The sequence below is a fragment of the Aquarana catesbeiana genome, linkage group LG05 (genome assembly GCF_042186555.1).
Source record: "Aquarana catesbeiana isolate 2022-GZ linkage group LG05, ASM4218655v1, whole genome shotgun sequence".
Lineage (NCBI taxonomy): Eukaryota > Metazoa > Chordata > Amphibia > Anura > Ranidae > Aquarana > Aquarana catesbeiana.
Genome location: NC_133328.1, coordinates 109446660 through 109463084, shown reverse-complemented (window position 1 = coordinate 109463084; position 16425 = coordinate 109446660).

The following is a 16425-nucleotide window of genomic DNA, read 5'->3' as shown; positions in this document are numbered from 1 at the left end:
TCTCCCACTTGGGCACCACATGCTTGACCAGACATATGTTGACCTGCCATGCAGTTCATTGGCAAGCGTACCTAAAAGAAACCCACACCAAAGAACAAAGAGGACCTCTCCTTGCTCCTCATCAGCTGGGATCTCCAACCCCACTATACCTTCAGTCCTCTCTGAGACCTGCACTGAGAGGAATGAAGGTGTAGAATTAAGTGTGCCACAGCCAAGTACTTGCGGGCAATCTGCTATCGGTACACCAACATCAGATTGTACCAGGCAAGTTTCCCTGCCCCAGCTGCTGCACCGCAGAAAGAAGTTCACTCCCAGCCATGCCCAGCGGTTGAATGCTAACTTGGCAAAATTGCTAGCACTTCAACTGCTGCCTTTTCAGTTGGAAGATTCTGCCCCCTTCCTTGAGTTTGTGGAATGTGCGGTTCCTCAGTGGCAGGTTCCCAAATGCCACTTTTTCTCACGGAAGGCAATTCCGGCTCTCTACCGGCATGTGCAAGGCAATGTCCGTGCCTCACTGGACAGGGCAGTCAGCAGTAAAGTGCATATTACCGCTGACTCATGGTCTAGCAGGCATGGTCAGGGACGTTACCTAAGTTTCACTGCGCATTGGGTGACTCTGCTGGCAGCTGGGAAGAATGCAGGACAAGATGCAGTAGTGTTAGAGGTTGTTCCGCCACCACGTCTCCAAAATGCCACTACTGGTGATTCTGACACACATCTCTCCTCCACCCCTCCTCTTCTTCTTCCTCCATGGCCTCTTCCTGTGCTTTGTCCTCGGAGAGAGCGGTGCTCAAGGGGCTACGCAAGTACGCAGGCCAAAGGATGCTATGCTGTGCTTGAGCTGGTGTGCTTGGGGGACAGGAGCCACACTGGGGCAGAGATTCTGTCAGCTCTGCAGGGGCAGGTTCAGAGGTGGTTGACACCATGCCAACTTAAGGCAGGAATGGTGGTTTGCGACAATGGCACCAACCTCCTCTCCTCCCTCCGACAGGGACAACTGACCCATATGCCCTGTTTGGCTCACGTCCTTAATTTGGTGGTGCAGCGGTTCTTGGGCAGGTACCTGGGCTTACACGATGTCCTGAGGCAGGCCAGGAAAGTCTGTGTGCATTTCTGCCGGTCATATAATGCCAGTGCTCAGCTGGCAGATCTCCTAAAGGAATTTAACCTGCCCAAGAACCGCCTAATCAATGATCATGCTGATAGCTTGTAAGAATATTTTTGTTTCTGGGCGCCGCCACCAGTGGCTAAGGCCCAATTTTACAGCCCCTGTTTAACAGGGGCGTGTAATTACAATTTTTGATGCAATTCTTTGCAGCAGTGCTCATTGCTGCGCTCCAACTAGAGTATCTGTGAGGGGTTGCAGTGTTGTGGCACCAGTGCCTAAGGCCCAATTTTTCAGCCCCTGTTTGACAGGGGCGTGTAATTACAATTTTTGATGCAAATCTTTGCAGCAGGGCTCGTTCCTGCGCTCCAACTAGAGTATCTGTGAGGGGTTGCAGTGTTGTGGCACCAGCACCAGTGCCTAAGGCCCAATTTTTCTGCCCCTGTTCAACAGGTGCATGTAATTACAATTCTTAAACTAATATTTCAAAGCAGGGCCCATTCCAGTGCCCACCAAGAGTAACTCTGAGGACTTACAGTGTTGTAGCACCAGCACCACCACCACCACCAAAGGCCCAATTTTTCTGCCCCTGTTCAACAGGTGCTTGTAATTACAATTCTTGATCTAATATTTCACAGCAGGGCCCATTCCAGCGCACACAAAGAGTAACTGTGAGGACTTACAGTGTTATGGCACCAGCACCACCACCATCACCAAAAGCCCAATTTTTCTGCCCCTGTTCAACAGGGGAATGTAATTACAATTCTTGATCTAATATTTCACAGCAGGGCCCTGTGAGGGCTTACAGTGTTGTGGCAACACCAACACCTAAGATCACAATTTCTGCAGAGCATATAGGGCAGAAAGTGAGGTGAAATCTTCTGAAGAGGAGCACAGACAGCAAAACAAATGTCACAGGAGTGATAACCCTTCCCTATGTTTTCCAAAAAGCTTAAAAATAGATTTTTTGGCTGGAGCTACACTTTAAAAATGTACCAGTATGTACCAAAATTACAAACAGAATCTACTTAACAACAAACCTGCAGTCCCTGTCTTGTTTGCACCGCCTGTATACTGCTGTTCAGAGTATATAGTGCCTGGGGGCCCCACGCCTTTCCTTTTTTTAATTTGGGTGCGGGGTTCCCCTTAATATCCTCACAAGACCCAAAGGGCCTGGTAATGGACTGGGGGGGTACCCATGCCATTTGTCTCACTAATTTCCATCCATATTGTCGGGACCGCAAGCAGTTTTAAATTACTTTTATTCCTTTAAAAATGTAATTTTGTGCAGGGACTGTTCTAAACATGGGAAACACGCGCCACTTTACAGGCATACTATAGACACCCCCCAGGTATGATATTTAAAGGAATATTTCACTTTTTTTTCCACTTTAAGCATCATAAAAATCGCTGCTTCCGAAAAAACGGTTATTTTTAAAACTTTTTTTTGCATTGATACATGTCCCCTGGGGCAGGACCCAGGTCCCCAGACCCTTTATAGGACAATACCATGCAAATTAGCCTTTAAAATTAGCACTTTTGATTTCAACGTTCATGCGAAGTTTCGGTCCATTCGCAGGTTCTGGTGCGAACCGAACCGGGGGGGGGTGTTCGGCTCATCCCTAGTCTCAGTGGACTGGAAGGTCTTGCATTTCCGCCCTCTAAAAGAATTAATTTGACAAGTACTACATTTACGACAGAGGAAGAAGCCCTTCGTTGATTGAAAAAATGATAACGTTTTTGAGGGTCGATTACATTTAGAGCTATATATGTCTGCGAGAAGGAGCTCCTCTAAAGATAATACCAGGGCGGTCTGGGATGATAGGACCATGTACCTTGTCATTTTTCAATATATCCCATTGCTTGTTGAGTATTTTTTTAATTGAAAAATGTTGGTTATAATACCTGGTAATCAGTGACCAACCAAATTTGTTGTTAGGCCCTTGTTGATCTTCCAGTGTTGGATTGATTACTCTGGTTCTATTTAGCATATCATATCTATCCATAACTGCAACAATAGTAATGGTTTCATCTATTTCTCGTTCAAGATATCCTTTGGCAAGAAATCTTTGTTTTAGAATGGATGCTTGCTGGTAATAATCTACCATTTCTGTACAATTGCGCCTAATTTGCTGAAATTGTCCTTTAGGCACTGCAGCCAGCCATGACCTGTGATGGCAGCTAGATAAAGGGATGTACGCATTTCGATCAGTCTCCTTGAAATATGTGCTAGTGACAAACCGCCCATCTTTGACGGTAATGTTTAAGTCCAAAAAATGAATTTGGGTATCACTAGCTTCATGTTGCAAAGAGATACCCCTATTGTTATCATTTAATTTGAGGAAAAAAGCTTCAAGTGAGGATAAATCCCCCTCCCATAGGACAAGTACATCGTTAATATATCTTTTCCAAAGGCGCAATTCTCTGGGACGATCACTGTCTATACATTCCTGCTCCCAACGAGCCATAAAGAGGTTTGCTAAGCTGGGCGCAAACTTTGCGCCCATAGCAACACCACAAATCTGCAAAAAGAAATCACCCCCAAACCAAAAATAATTATGACTCACTGCAAAACAAAAGAGTTCCAAAATAAAATTCCTCTGTACTGAAGCCAAACAGTGCCGATCGTCGACGTTCGGAAATGCATGGAAAAGGCCCGAGGACAGTTCGGCTGACCTTGGCAAACCTCGGAAAGGCTCATGAACTGAGTCTTTCCAAGGTTTGCCAAGGTCAGCCGAAGTGTGCTCGGGCCTTTTCAGCCGTTTCCGAGGCTCTCCGGCACCCCCCGCCTCTGGCCGCATGCGGTATTGCATCCCATTGAAGTCAATGCGGAATGAATTAGTTTTGTTTCCATTGACTTCAATGGGAAAACGCGCTTTGATATGCGTGTACTTTGGATTACGAGTATACTCCTGGAATGGATTATGCACGTAATAAGAGGTTGCACTGTATATAACTTCTTTGTATATTTTTACTTTTATTTTTATTTTTATCAAATTTTTATATATATAATTTTAAAAATCTTTCTTGCGGTATACGCATTAATATTGTTCTTAATTATAGTTATCGCCCATCATATCCTGTTGTTGATATTTATATAGTGTTGTTCATTCTTGACTATGTGAAGTTTGCGATTGCCTGAAGTCTCTCTCCTTCCTATGTCTTTAGACTTCATATATCTGATTTAATATCCCCCACCATCTCTTCTTTTTTAGTTTTTTTAAAAAACTAATTTTATATTGCCCACTAGGTGGCAGGTTTCCTCCATTAGAATACCTTCTTTACTTCCTATATGTTACTTTGTCCTTTTTACGGCCAATAGTCAAAATGGTGGAACCATTTTTTCATTCATCCATTTTGCATTAGTTAAAATGGCGATGAGTAGTATTTAACCACCAAACGTGATGACACTTTCATCCTGGCCAATCCCCAGATGATGTCCTTTTGCTGACAAAACGCGTAGGGTGGAGCCTCCGATGGTGACGTCATCAAGCTCGTTCCTTCCGAGACGGTAGATGGGCACGTGACATAGGAAGTAGAGGGAGACCGATGGTTGTATCGCAACTCCAGCTTATTGTATGCACACAGCCTGTCTGCTGATAGATAGACTCCTCTTTTGTAAGTGCAATACTTATGTTTTCATTAAATTTTAATACCAAACGTACTACACCATGGAAGTCTTTTTCGTTTTGTGTTTCTGAGTACCTATAGCAGCAGTGGGAGTTTTGGATTTTCCACAAGGGTTTGAGGGAGACCATATTTCCGTAAAGCTGGGCGAGACTGCTGTGGCGGTCATCGCTTTCTGGTAAGCAGGTTATCTATACACTTTGGGTGGTGATCTGGATGCACTTCGTTTGTTTAGAAGACTTTGTCACGATCTTCTTTCTGCAATTAATTTTGCTCATCTAGATGGACACTGATTTTTTTAAGAATCTATGGACTTTTTTGTTTGAATTTATCTTAGTTTTCCTTTTTTTCACTTTTTTCTTTTTTTCACTTGGATATTCTTTCACCAATTTTTAATTTATACTTATAATAATATATGTATGATTTAATTAGCACTGCATCACTTGTTGGATATTTGCACTTTATTTGAAGTTTTTGTACTGGACTTTCTGATGCCAGCAGCTTATTTGGTATTCCACTATTTTTTAGTTTTAGCGCAGCCTCAGCCCTAGGGCTTCATATGTATATGACAATAAACTCTCGTTTAAAAAAAATTACATTCAAGTATATATTCCTAACTCAGAAAAGTACTTTCTATCGACCTTAGCCTCCTCCAAATCTCCAAATTCTTATTTTTTTGCTGCTGTTTCATAGTTGGTAAGGTTGAATAAAGAAAATAGTCCATCCAGTTCAACCTGTGTAGGTGCACGTGTGTCAGTGTCTATAATTATTTCCCATATCCCTGTATGCTGTGGTCTTTAAGATGCACATCCAAAAGTCTCTTAAAAATATCAATACTTCCCGGAGCCACCACCAATTGAAAAAGAGTTCCACATCCTTATTGCCCTGCCAGTGAAAACTCCCCTGCGCAGTTTAAGGTTAAACAGCTTCTCCTCCAATCTCATGGTGTGGCCCCATGTCCTCTTATACTCCTTGAGACTGAATAGTTTTTTCCTATGCTGTCATCGCCATTGAGGTATTTGTAAATCGCTATCATATCTCCTTTCAAGCGTCGTTTCTCCAGCAAGAATACATTTAGTGTTTGCAGTCGTTTCTCGTAATTGAGGTCCTCCAGTCCCCTTATTAGTTATGTTGCCCTTCTTTGGACTCTCTCCAGTTTCAGCACATCCCTTCTGAGGACTGGTGACCAGAACTGGACGGAATACTCCAGATGTGGTCTAACCAGAGTTTTATAAAGTGGTAGGATTATCATTCTATCTTTAAAGTATATCCCTTTTTTTATGCATGCTAATATTCTGCCGGCTTGGGTAGCCACAGCTTGACATTGCATGCTATTGCTCAATCTGTCATCTACTAGGACCCCCAGATTTTTCGCCATCCTTGATCCCACAGTGGTTCACCCTCCTAGTGAGTAGGGATGAACCTGATGTTCGAGTCAAACATAAGTTCGCCTGTTCGCCGAATAGCGAACAATTTGGGGTGTTCGCAGCAAATTCGAAAGCCGTGGAACACCCTTTAAAAGTCTATGGGAGAAATCAAAACTGCTCATTTTAAAGCCTTATATGCATGGTATTGTCATAAAAAGTGTTTGGGGACCTGGGTCCTGCCCCAGGGGACATGTATCAATTCAAAAAGAAGTTTTAAAGATGGCCATTTTTTCAAGAGCAGTGATTTTAATAATGCTTAAAGTGAAACAATAAAAGTGAAATATTCCTTTAAATTTCGTACCTGGGGGGTGTCTATAGTATGCCTATAAAGTGGCACATGTTTCCTGTGTTTACAACAGTCCCTGCACAAAATGACATTTCTAAAGGAAAAAAAGTCATTTAAAAGTACTCGCGGCTATAATGAATTGTCGGTCCCAGCAAAACACATAAAAGTCATTGAAAAAAACGGCATGGGATTCCCCCACAGTCCATTACCAGGCCCTTTGGGTCTGGTATGAATATTAAGGGGAACCCTGAACCAAAATTTAAAAAAAAAATGGCTTGGGGGCCCCCCCAAATCCATACCAGACCCTTTAGGTCTGGTATGGATTTTAAGGGGAACCCCGCGCCAAAATAAAAAAAAATGGTGTGGGGTCCCCCCAAAAATCCATACCAGACCCTTATCTGAGCATGCAACCTGGCAGGCCGCAGGAAAAGAGGGGGGGATGAGAGAGCGCCCCCCCAAACAGTACCAGGCCACATGCCCTCAACATGGGGAGGGTGCTTTGGGGTAGCACAAGGGCCTCATCCCCACAACCCTTGCCCAGTGGTTGTGGGGGTCTGCGGGCGGGGGGCTTATAAAAATCTGGAAGCTCCCTTTAACAAGGGGACCCCCAGATCCTGGCCTCCCCCCTGTGTGAAATAGTAACAGGGTACAAATGTACCCCTACCATTTCACCAAAAAATGTGAAAATGGTAAAAATAACATGACACGGCTTGGGACAAGTCCTTTATTAAAAAATGAAAAAACAAAAATGTCCCACGAAGTCCTCTTCTTCTTCTCTTGCTCCGCCGATGGAACGAGAAAGAAAAAAAAAACACACACCGCCACTGATCCGCCTCCATGGGAGGCACCCATGGTAATGACCGTCATCTCAGGTGACAGTTCATTTATAACAGTTCATTTATAGCCGGGTGACCCCGCCCCCCTCTGACGCACGGGGACATCCCTTTGGAGCTACAGGGAAGCCATAGGGATGTCCCCGTGCGTCAGAGGGGGTGGGGTCACCCTGAGACGTCACCATGTGGCCCCACCCTCAGTTATAAAAGAACTGTTACCTGAGAGGATGGCGGGTGCCTCCCATGGAGGTGGATCGGTGGCAGCGTGCAGGGTTTTTTTTTTTCGGTCCGTCGGCAGAGCAAGAGAAGAAGAAGAAGAAGACTTCGTGGGACATTTTAATTTTTTTATTTTGTGTCATGTCATTTTTATCATTTTCACACTTTTTTTGTGAAATGGTAGGGGTACATTTGTACCCCGTTACCATTTCACACGGGGGGAGGCTGGGATCTGGGGGTCCCCTTGATTCCGATAAGCCCCCCGCCTGCAGACCCTCACAACCTCCTGGCAAGGGTTGTGGGGATGAGGCCCTTGTCCCCATCAACATGGGGACAAGGTGCTTTGGGGGGCTACCCCAAAGCACCTTGTCCCCATGTTGAGGGCATGTGGCCTGGTACGGTTCAAGAGGGGGGGCGCTCTCTTGTCCCCCACTCTTTTCCTGCGGCCTGCCAGGTTGCATGCTCGGATAAGGGTCTGGATTTTTGGGGGGACCCCAACACCATTTTTAAAAAAATTTTGGTTCAGGGTTCCCCTTAAAATTCATACCAGACCCAAAGTCAATGACTTTTATGTGTATTGCCGAGACCGACAATTCATTATAGCCATGAGTACTTTTAAATGACTTTTTTTACTTTAGAAATGTAATTTTGTGCAGGGACTGTTGAGCACAGGAACGTGCCATGCTGCAAAATATTACAGCAAAAATTGTAATTTCGCGCACCTGTTAAACAGGGGCAGAAAAAGTGGGCCTTAGGCGGTGGTGGTGGTGCCACAACACTGCAACCCCCCACAGATACTCTAGTTGAGCGCAGGAATGAGCCCTGCTGCAAAATATTACAGCAAACATTGTAATTACACGCCCCTGTTAAACAGGGGCAGAAAAATTGGGCTTTAGGCACTGGTGCTGATGCCACAACACTGAAACCCCTCACAGATACTCTAGGTGAGCACAGGAACGAGCCCTGGTGCAAAATATTACAGCAAAAATTGTAATTACATGCCCCTGTTAAACATGGGCAGAAAAATTGGGCTTTAGGCACTGGTGCTGGTGCCACAACACTGCAAACCCTCACAGATACTCTAGTTGAGTGCAGGAATGAGCCCTGCTGCAAAATATTACAGGAAAAATTGTAATTACACTCCCCTGTTAAAGAGGGACAGAAAATTGGGCTTTAGGCACTGGTGCTGGTACCCAGAACCAAAAATGTTCTTAGATGCTATCAACATGAACAATGAGGAGGAATAGGATAGTCACTCAGCATAACAGGATAGTCACCCAGCATCAGCATAGGCAGTCTTCAAGGGATCTCACATTCATAAAAAAATGAATCAGTTACATCAGCATCAGGTGCTTGGTAGCTGGTGATCGAAGACTGATTCATTTTCATGAAGGTGAGGCGATCAACCGAGTCTGTGGACAGGCGCACTCTGTGATCGGTTACAAAGCCTCCAGCAGCACTGAATGTGTGTTCAGATAGAATGCTGGATGCAGGACAGGCCAGTAGCTCAATTACATACTGTGCAAGCTCTGGCCAGTGATCCATCCTCAAGACCCAATAACCCAGTGGATTTTCGGTTGGAAAGGTCTCCAAGTCTGATCTTGCCCCAAGGTATTCCTGCACCATGTAAATCAGACACTGGCGATGGTTGCTGGAACCGATCAGACCTTGGGACTGCAGACTAAAGAATTGAACGCATCTGTCAGACGGCCACCTTCTCCACTGCTCCTTCTGTGACTGACCAAAGCCTCAGCAACACGTTGTCCAGGAGGACCAGGAAATTGTAATCTCCCAGGCTCTGGAAACACATTGCACAGATCTTTCTGCAAGGCCTCCCGAAGATGTTTCATCCTCTGCACCCTCTGCAAAGGCTGGATAATTTCCGCAACCTTACCCTTGTAACGTGGATCAAGAAGGGTTGCCAGCCAGTACTGATCCCTCCCCTTGATACCACGAATCTGAGGGTCCTTTTGCAGGCTTTGCAGGATCAGGGAGGCCATGCAGCGTAGGTTTGCTGAAGCATTCGGTCAGGAGTCCTCTGGGTCACTAAGGACGACATGATATGCAGCCACCTCCTCCCAGCCACGTACAAGTCCATGGGTTTTCTGGGGACTGAAAACGATCCCTTAAAGACTGCTGCTGATGCTGAGTGCTAGGCTCCACCTCCATGCTGACACAATCCTCATCCTCCTCCTCCTCTTCCTGTGTGATAGGCAGGCCCGCAGGAATACTGTCTGGATAAAGGGGGCCTTGAGAGGTAAGGAAGTCCTCCTCTTCCTCCCTCTGTTCTGCCTCAAGTGCCCTGTCCATTATTCCACCCAGCGTGTGCTCCAACAGGAAGATAAGAGGGACAGTGTCACTGATGCATGCACTGTCACTGCTCACCATCCTCGTGGCCTCCTCAAATGGTGACAGGACAGTGCATGCATCCTTGATCATTAGCCACTGGCGTGGTGAAAAAAGCCAAGCTCCCTTGACCCTGTCCTGATGCCATACTCGCACAGGTACGTATTGATGGCCGCCGGAAATGCCCACAGACTTTCCTGGCCTGCCTTAGGAGATCCTGTAAGCCTGGGTACCTGCACAAGAACCGCTGCACCACCAAATTAAGGACGTGAGCTAAACAGGGAACATGGGTCAAGTGCCCCTGTCAGAGGGCGGAGAGAAGGTTGGTGCCATTGTCGCAAACCACCATTCCTGGCTGAAGCTGGTGTGGTGTCAACCACCTCTGAACCTGCCCTGCAGAGCAGCCAGAATCTCTGCCCCAGTGTGGCTCCTGTCCCCTAAGCAGACCATCTCAAGCACTGCATGGCATCACCGCTGGTTCTGAGGACAAATCTGCACAGGAAGAGACCATAGAGGAAGAACGGAGAGAGTGTGGCAGAATCACCACTACAAGCATTTTGGAGGCGTGGTGGCGGAACAAGCTCCAACATTACTGCACCCTGTCCTGCATCCTTCCTAGCTGCCAGCAGAGTTACCAGTACGCCGGGAAAGAAAGGTAACGCCCCTGTCCAAACTCACGGAAGGGGAAGAGTCTACCAGTTGAAAAGTGCTAGCAATTTAGCCAAACTAGCATTTAGCCGCTGAACATGTGGATGGCTGGGACCGAATTTCTTTCGACGGTTTAGCAACTGGGGTAGGGAAATTTGCCTGCTGCAATCGGATTTAGGTGTACTGCTAGCAGATTGCCCACAAGTGCTTGGGACACCTAATTCTACACCTTCATTCCTCTCAGTGCAGGTCTCGGAGAGGACTGAAGGTATAGTGGGGTTGGAGATCCCAGCTGATGAGGAGCAAGGAGAGGTCCGCCTTGTTCTTTGGTGTGGGTCTTTTAAGTACTTGTACCAACGGACTGCATGGGACCTCGATATATGTCTAGTCAAGCATGTGGTGCCCAAGCGGCTGCTGTTTTGGCCACGCTTGATACACTCCAGACATATGTTGCAAACAGCAACGGTGCGATCTGCTGCACACGTCTCAAAAAAGGCCCACACCAAAGAACTTTTGAAAAAACGTGCAGAGTCAGCAGCGCCCTGCACATGCGGAGCTCTGCGGTGTGATGCAGTCAGTTGGCTGTCCTTAAGCTGGCCCCTGGAGGGCATCCTGCCTCGTTGGAGATGTGCCTCTTCCTCTTCCTCCTCCTTCTCCTCCTCCTCTCTTCTATCAGGCACCCACGTAGAGTCAGTGACCTCATCACCCCCTCCCTCCTCGCCACTGGAGCAAACCTGGCAGTATGCTGCAGCTGGGGGAACATGACTGCCAGTTTCTTGTCCTTCTTCGGCACCCCCTCTCTCTGGGCTCATGTTACTGCCTTCATCCTCAACCTGAGTACCATCATCGGAGCCTTCAAAGCACTGCGCATCCTCCTGCAGCATGTACCTGACACTGTGGTCAAACAGTTCGGGGGACTCCTCAGGACATGATAGTGGGGCTAGGGAAGGAGTGACTGATGCCATTGAGCCGATGGAATAGGCTGCTTTGGCAGCTGCATTGGCAGCCAAACTTCTCTTAGCCTGAGTGACAGAGGATAAGGAGGATTAGTACGGCTTTGTGATCCACTCTACCAACTCTTCTGCACGTTGTGGCTCAATACAGCCAGCTGTCAAAAAAATGGACAAGCGTTAGGGGTGTTGAAAATGATCGGCGCATCGATGCATCGGGATTATACCCTTCCCGATTCGGCATCGATGCGGTAACCCGGCATAATCGATTATGCATGACGTCATTCCGGCTCCTCCTCCTTGCACAGCAGTGTCTGCTGGAATGACAAGCCGCCGATCGGCTGGCTGCGCCTGGTGCTTCTCCCTCCTGAACGGACAATGTAATGTCAGAGTGCTGCCCCCACCCATGCTCTCTCCCTCCTCTGGGATCTGTATATCTGGACAGTGACACCGATCATCTCCCTGATGGGCGGGCGCTGAGACTGCACGGAGCTGAGACACAGATCACTGCACGGAGCTGAGAAACACCGAAATCACTGCAGCTGTGTTAACAGTCGTCGGATGAGGCAGGCATAGGGTAGGCTTCAGGAAACGAGCTGTGAGGAGAGGAGGGGGGATGGTAGGAGTGCTCCGGAGGTGAGAGCCTGTCATGCTTGATATATGTGAGGTAGAAGTGGCACATCCCCCCCCCACCTGCTGCAACTATCCAGTGTGTGTGTACTGTATGCCTAACACATTGGGGGCTGCACAAACTTTTATTGTCAATTTTCTTACTGTGATTTCCCTATCATCTCTCCCCTCTGGAACCATCTACTGATCTGCAAGCAGTATATTTCTTGCTGATTGGAATGTCTTCCTTTTTTATTTTTGCAGTAATGTTGAACTGTTTACTATCCAAGTTGCTGCCAAAAGACTCAATGGATTTGTTAAAGTGATACTAAAAGGGTATTATTTTTTCTTTAAAATAAAAGATATCATACTTACCTGCTGATCTCCTGTACTATGTCTCTGACCATCCCCTGTACTATGTCTGCAGTCTCTGACCATCTCCTGTACTATGTCTGCAGTCTCTGATCATCTCCTGTACTATGTCTGCAGTCTCTGATCATCTCCTGTACTATGTCTGCAGTCTCTGACCATCTCCTGTACCATGTCTGCAGTCTCTGACCACCCCCTGTACTATGTCTGCAGTCTCTGACCATCTCCTGTACTATGTCTGCAGTCTCTGACCATCCCCTGTACTATGTCTGCAGTCTCTGACCATCTCCTGTACTATGTCTGCAGTCTCTGACCATCTCCTGTACCATGTCTGCAGTCTCTGACCATCCCCTGTACTATGTCTGCAGTCTCTGACCATCTCCTGTACCATGTCTGCAGTCTCTGACCATCCCCTGTACCATGTCTGCAGTCTCTGACCATCTCCTGTACCATGTCTGCAGTCTCTGACCATCTCCTGTACCATGTCTGCAGTCTCTGATCATCCCCTGTACCATGTCTGCAGTCTCTGACCATCTCCTGTACCATGTCTGCAGTCTCTGATCATCCCCTGTACTATGTCTGCAGTCTCTGACCATCTCCTGTACTATGTCTGCAGTCTCTGACCATCTCCTGTACCATGTCTGCAGTCTCTGATCATCCCCTGTACTATGTCTGCAGTCTCTGACCATCTCCTGCACCATGTCTGCAGTCTCTGATCATCCCCTGTACTATGTCTGCAGTCTCTGACCATCTCCTGTACCATGTCTGCAGTCTCTGATCATCCCCTGTACTATGTCTGCAGTCTCTGACCATCCCCTGTACTATGTCTGCAGTCTCTGATCATCTCTTGTATTATGTCTGCAGTCTCTGACCATCTCTTGTACCATCTCTGCAGTCTCTGATCATCTCCTGTACTATGTCTGCAGTCTCTGATCATCTACTGTACTATGTCTGCAGTCTCTGATCATCTCCTGTAGTATGTGCGCAGTCTCTCTGACCATCCCCTATAGTATGTCCGCAGTCTGACCATCTCCTGTAGTATGTCCACAGTCTCTGACCATCTCCTGTAGTATGTCCTCAGTCTCTGACCATCTCCTGTAGTATGTCCGCAGTCTCTAACCATCTCCTGTAGTATGTCCGCAGTCTCTGACCATCTCCTGTATTATGTCGGCAGTCTCTGACCATCTCCTGTAGCATGTCTGCAGTCTCTGACCATCTCCTGTAGTATGTCCGCAGTCTCTGACCATCTCCTGTAGTATGCCTGTAGTCTCTGACCATCACCTGTAGTATGTACGCACTCCGCAGTCTGACCATCTCCTGTAGTATGTCCGTAGTCTCTCTGACCATCTCCTGTAGCATGTCCATAGTCTCTGACTATCTCCAGCTGGTCAGAGACTGCAGACATGATACAGGAGATGGTCAGAGACTGCAGACATGGTACAGGAGATGTTCAGAGACTGCAGACAATGTCTGCAGTCTCTGACCATCTCTTGTACCATATCTGCAGTCTCTGACCATCTCCCCTAGTATTTTGGGGAGAGCCTGGAGCTCCTTTAAGTTGTTGTCTGCTGTGTTTAGACTTTGCTACATGCAGGGAGTTTTGTCTTTTTTTTTTAAAGAACAGATCGAATAAAAAAAAAATGGAGTTCTCCTGACAGCTTGAATTTTTTTAATGAAAACCATGCGCATCTCTGCTGTAATCGTGATGCATCATGATGCATCGCGGAATCGAATCGAATCGTTGACATGATAATCGTAATCGAATCGAATCGTGAGGCCAGTGAAGATGCGCACCTCTAACAAGCGTGCCCCATGGCCACGTGCTGAGGATGCACCGTGTCCATGACCAGAGAGACAGTATATATATTTTATGCACTGCAGATCAGTGAATCACTGCAACTAACTGAATCAACTGCCTGCCTGAAGTATATTAGAAACAGTACACCAGGAACGGTCTGAAGTGAGATCTAGCTAAACTGGATACAGTGTGTATATATATATACATATACATATATATATATATATATATATATATATATATATATATATATATATATATATATATATATATATATACATAGCTGGGATATATATATATACTAAATACACTGCAGCTAACTGAATCACCTGCCTGAAGTAGATTAGAAACAGTACACCAGGAACGGACTGCCTGCTCAATCTAACGCCAGCAACACACTACACAGGGCCGACGTGCAGGCGGCCTTAAATAGTGTGGGGCGTGGACTTAACCGCCTGAGCCATAATTGGGCAAAGGCACCCTGCCTTTGCCCAATTATGGCTCTCTTTGCTGATGGCGCTATGATTGGCTAAAGCATGCGGGTCATAGTGCATGCTTGGCCAATCATCAGCCAGCAATGCACTGCGATGGCGCAGTGCATTATGGGGTGTGACATGCAGCTCGAATTTGGTGTGAACGCCCCATAATGTTCGATCTTCGAACGATCAAACAGCCAATGTTCGAGTTGAATTTGTTGAAAGCCTTTGCAAAATCCAGGTACACTAAATCCACAGGCCTCCCTGTGTCTAGATGGTAGCTCACTTCTTCATAGAATGTTAACAGATTGGTCTGGCAAGAACAACCTTTCGTTAACCTAAGCTGATAACTACTTATGATATATTTTGTTCAGTGCATTTTTGGATATAGTCCCTTGTCATCCCCTCCAATAATTTACCAATGATTGATATTAGGCTGACTGGCCTGTAGTTTACAGGGATTTGTCTCTGTCCTTTTTTGAATATTGGTACCACATTGGCTTTTCTCCAATTAGCTGGTGCAAATCCTATCAGTACACTGACCGCAAAGATTAGGAACAATGGTCTGGCTATAACCTGACTGAGTTTTCTGAGGACTTTCAGGTGTAAGCCATCTTGTCCTGGTGATTTATTTGTGTTAAGTTTATTAAGTCTTTCCTTCACTCCGGCCTCTGTTAGCCACAGGGGTATGCCCTGTGATGTGTCACTAACAGTACTGTCACGGTCGGTATACCCCTCCTTTTCCTATGTAAAAACTGAGGAGAAGAAGGCATTTATCTGGCTTCCCGTTAGAGGGTGGCTACATTCATTCTCCATAGTTCCACTGTATGTAGGAATGTAGCCACTCTCTCTTGCTTTCTCCCAGGATGGACTATGAACTATGGGATTTGTAGTGTGCATAAAGCAGTGCACATGACTAAAACTAATTTACACTGCTCTTTCCAATCAAACGGAATTGGTGGGGGGGGGGGGGTCAGGGGTTTACAGAGGACATTACAAGGGAAAAAAAATATTTAATGAAAAGGAGATTACAGGGTCATTGTATAGTGGATGTATATGAATTATTTCTGTAGAAAAGGGATATTGTTTATCGTTACATCAATGCAAATGTTTCTCTCTTTGATAAATCAAGCCATTGTACCAAATGTGATAATTTTGTTTGATATGACACTTTTAGCATGTAAAATCATATTGCAGTTTAATGATTACAGTGATTCTAAAGGCTAAAGGTTTTTCACTTTAATGCATTGTATGCATAAAGGTAAAAAACTTCAGTATGCATATCCAGTCCCCCTTAATACTTACCTGAGCCTGATCTTTAGCTCTCTCAGCTCTCTCCCTCCTCATTGGCTCAGATACAGCAGCCATTGGCTGTCAATCACAGACAGCGGAGGAGAGGGGCCTGAGCCCCACTCTGTGTGACTTACAGGCACACAGAGTGGGGCTCGGGAGCGAGCATGCATGAGTGCCCCCATAGCATGCAGCTTGGTATGGGGGCACTCAGTAGGGGGGGAGGAGCCAGGAGCACCAGCGGGGGACCTGAGAAGAGGAGGATTGAGGCTGCTCTGTGCGAAACCATTGCATAGGGTCAGTACGTATGATATATTTGTTATTTAAAAGAAGATTTTTAGTATCACTTTAATGCACAATGGTATTTGTTTTACTTCCCTGAATTCAGCTGAAAGAGTAAAACAATTATAAACTGTCTGTACTTTTTCTACTTTGTTTTAAGCCA